Source organism: Setaria viridis, chromosome 2 (genome assembly GCF_005286985.2).
Source record: "Setaria viridis chromosome 2, Setaria_viridis_v4.0, whole genome shotgun sequence".
NCBI classification, from domain to species: Eukaryota; Viridiplantae; Streptophyta; class Magnoliopsida; order Poales; family Poaceae; genus Setaria; species Setaria viridis.
In genome coordinates, this window is record NC_048264.2 from 37,497,430 (window position 1) to 37,501,875 (window position 4,446).

The window sequence follows — 4,446 nt, forward strand, 5'->3', positions numbered from 1 at the left end:
AGTGTGGTCCAGAGGTGATGAGGACATCGCTCCTATGGCTACACATGACATTCCTCAAGTTACTATGCAAGGACCAATCACTAGAGCGCAAGCACGACAATTAAATCTCCAGGTGAGCTTGTTCCTAAGTACTTCCTTATGTAATATTGAGAATAGATTGCTACATAATGAAGTCATTATCCTTAGGAACCATGGAGAGGACCAGCAAGAATTGGATGAAAGGTCTGGAGACCGAGAAGATTGGCAAGGGCATCCAAGCCAAGTGGAGGCCCAATCCGTATCAAACTCGAGGCCCATCTCGGAGTCCAGGAGCAGCCTGCACTAAAATCGACGCCCAGATCGCATACGGACACCGTTTTTAACGTTCTTTATATGGATGGAAAGATAATTTCAAAGTTTTCCAATGGCACTGGTCCCATATCCAAACTATATTTGATTGAACAGGAATCGTCGAAACAAGAGGCCGTCCAGAATCTGCCAGGGTGCTGCGTCACCGTCTTTTGGGCCGTTGGGCCGTGTATCGTGTTAGAGTCCATTAGGGACGTGTTCAGGGGTGCACACCCCTAAACCTCCATAAATAGTAGCCGCCACCCCAAATAGGATTTGAGTTTTTCTTAGATTAATCTATCATCGAAAAGTTTCGCTGCCAGTCGGTTTGTGAGACCTCAACTTGTGTTCTTCACCTAAATCAGCAATTCAGTTGCATCTTCTACGTTCTTTCTTGTGTTCTTCGATTCGCATGCAGGGATTAGCCTTTGTGGCAAGGTCAATCGGACAGTGCACGGTTGATAACTAGAGGAGAAGTGGTGCTGCGATTGCAGGGATTCAATCTCACTGATCGGAAGCCGGATCGCTTGTATTTCATCTTCGCCTAATCAATAGTTACCCTCGCCTGATGGAAGATCGGGACCCTTGTTCCCATCAAGCGGTTATCTGTAGCCACACAAATTTTAGGAGCTACTCCACTGCTACATACTCCCTACGTACCACAAAGACTGTTCGTTTAGAAAATTATAGACAAGATAGTAGTAATGCTAAAAGTCCAAAGTATCTCTAATAACTTTTCTTAATCAAATGGATTACTGAGTAGAATTAATTATACATGCACGCTTGCAGTAATTGTCGGACCTATTAGCCTTCCTTATTTAGCGAGTCTAGCTCGGGCATCGATGGTGAGAGTAAATGATCGATTTGTTAACTGGGATAGAAGGTATTATGAGAGTCTTTGTTGGATGGTCTAAAAGTTATATGAACACTCTTTGTGGGACAAGTTTTGAAGGCTGAATGAACAGTCTTTGTGGGTTGGAGGGAGTATCTTGGGAACAAATAATTATCCATGTTTCACAAAAAAAATCAAAGAAAGAAAATACTAAGAATAAAGCCAAAGCTAAATCTTAAAGGAAAATAAGGAAATTGAGAGGTGAGAACGAACCAATGAACGACTACACACAGAAAGAAGGCAAAAATTGATCATTATGCATATGCTTAGGCCCTATTTGGATCCACCCAACTAGCAAAAATTAAGTAACTTTTTTTTAAGCTAGCTCAAGTTTAGTTGGCTAAACTTTAGTTGGGGGTGTTTGGATCCTAGCTAAATGCTAGTTGTTGAAAGTAAGTCATCATAGTACCCTTCATTAATTACACATTTATCTCAACCATCGTTGGTGCCAACGTGACCTATTCTGTTTGTGTTTCGGCGCCAAAGCTTTCTTTACCTCTGCACGATGGGACATGCAAGTTGGTGATGGCGGCAGTCTTTTCGGGATTGGCCTCGATTCCTCAATGGCTGATGATGAACCCGAGTAGTTTTCCGGAGGGTACACTGAACACGTACTTTGTTGGGTTCAGTTTCCACCGGTATGCTCGCAAGCTTGTGAAGGTTTCTTCCAGATCCGCAATGAAGTCATCGGGATTTCTAGTCTTTACGACCATGTCATCCATGTACACCTCTATGTTGCGGTGTAGCTGGTTCTTGAAAGCACTCCTGGATGGCTCGTTGATATGTGGTGCCTGCGTTCTTTAACCCGAAGGATATTGTGGTGTAGTAGAAAGCTCCATATGGGGTGATAAGCGTGGTCTTGATATGGTCTTCTTCCTTGAGCACTACCTAGTGATACCCCGAGTCAAGAAAGCGAAGTAGAGCGCACCCGACCATTGAGTCGATGACTTGATCAATCCTATGGAGCCCGATGGGTCCTTTGGACAGTGCTTGTTGAGGTCGGTGTACTCGACACACATCCTCCACTCGTTATTCTTTTTTCGCACCAAGACAGGATTGGCTAGTCACTTTGGATGATAGACTTCTTTTATGAAGCCAGCCACGAGTAGTTTGGTCAACTCTTTTCTGATGGCTTCTCTCTTGTCTTGAGCGAATCAGCGTAGTCGTTGTCGCTTGGGCGTGGCTTTGGGATCCACGTTCAGTGAGTGCTCAATCAAATTCCTAGGCACCCCTGGCATATCAGATGGCTTCCATGCGAAAATGTCTCGATTGGCCCAAAGAAAGTTGATGAGCGCGTCTTCCTATTTGGGATCCAGCCCTGAGCCAATCAGGGCTGTCTTGGAGCTGTCGCCGGTCTCGAGGTCAATTGCTTTGATATTGACTCCTCCTGCCGGCTTGACTTTGGTTACCCTCGACTTCTTCTCTGGAATTTCGAGTTCTATCGAGGACAATTTCTTAGAGGCAGCGAAGACTTGCATCATGGAGTTTGGCACCAGGGTAGTCGCTACCAGCTCCACCACTTCTATGTCGCAGTCGTAGGATTTCTTCATGTCTTCGCGCAATGAGAGTACTCCCTTGGATCCTGGCATCTTGAGTACTAGGTACACGTCATGCAGGATGGCCATGAACTTGGCTAATGTAGGTCTTTCGAGGATGGAATGATATGAAGTTTCAAAGTCAGCCACCTCAAAACGGATGTACTCAGTCCGGTAATGATTCTTGGTCCTGAAGGTAATTGGCAAAACCACCTGACCAAGGGGTACAACCGTGTTCCCCGGGACAATCCCCTAGAACGGAGAGTTCATCGGGGTGAGCATATCTGTTACATCGAGGCCCATCTTCCTCAAAGTCTTAGCGAAGAGCATGTTGAGACCGCTGCTACTGTCGATGAGTACTTTTGTGAGGTGAGAGCCTGTGACAACTAGATCCAGGATGAGAGGATAGTGTCCTGGGTCGGAGAAACTAGTCCACTGATCCTTTCTTGAAATGGTAATTGGCATCTCGGACCACTTGAGGAACATAGGCGTTGCTGGTTCAATGAACATGATTTCCTGGAGGGCTAGTTTCTGGGATCACTTGGTAAAAGTACCCGAAGTGCCGACAAATATGACATTGACGATGTTGGATGGGTTCTGGAATTTTCCTTTGCCGTCCTCGTCTTCGTCTTCTTTGGCCTTTCCCTTGTCCTTTGTCCTAGAAGGTTTTGGCAGATCTTTCATGGCTCTGCGAAGGCTTATGCAGTCCATCGCAGAGTGCTTGGAGTGTGGGTGCCATGGGCACTGCTTCTTTAGGAGCTCCTTGAATGGAGTCCTTTCTTACTTTCCATCGCTCTTCTTGGAGGACTGGGACATTGCCGCAATAGTGTTGTCTGGCTTCCTCATTTGATTTTGACCACCCGAGTAGTTACCTTGGTTGTCATTGGGGTGATCGTTGTGATTCTTGTCGTTGCGTTGGCCATTGGTCTGGTTGTTATTTGTCTCCTTTGTTATGACTAGACTCGAAGCGCTCAACCTCCTTGTCTTCTTCATTTGCCCAGGCTTGTATCATGGTGTTGAGAGACTTGATATCCTCTGGGCATCTTCTGCCAAAGTCTTGGAACATCTAGCGGTCATAGAGACCGTTCTGGAAGCACTCTATGGCGTCCTTCTCCGTGATATCCACGACAGTGGCCTTCTTGTTGAAAAAATGGCGGAAGTAACTACGCAGGGCTTCGCCTTGTTGCTGTTTGACTTGCGACAACTCGATCCTGTTACCAGGATGTTGCATCGCTCCCGCGAAGTTGTTTGTGAACGCCGCTTTCAGCTGACTCCACGTGTCAATGAAATTCCTTTCTAGAGACTCGAGCCAAGTGAGTGGCCCTACCTCCATGCAGATGGGGAAATAGATGACTTTGGTATCATCGCTTCCTCCCAGTGTTTGGACTACTAGCGAGTAGCACCCCAGCCATTGGACTAGGTCCTACTTACCATCATACTTGTTGGTACCTAGAAGTTTAAACTTGTAAGGTAGAATCATCTTGCGTACTCGGCTTGAAAAGGCAGGGAACCCGTCCGTGTCTTCTCCCGAGTAGTCAACTTCTTGCTCGCATTCACAATGGAATCCGTTGATGATCGTACGGGCGTCAGGAATCTGGTTGAGCTGCTGACGGAGATCACGAGGTTGCTCAGGCTCTTGGCGGGGTCCTCGGTGGCTGCGGCCTCCTGAGGGTCTTGTCTAACTACCTTCTG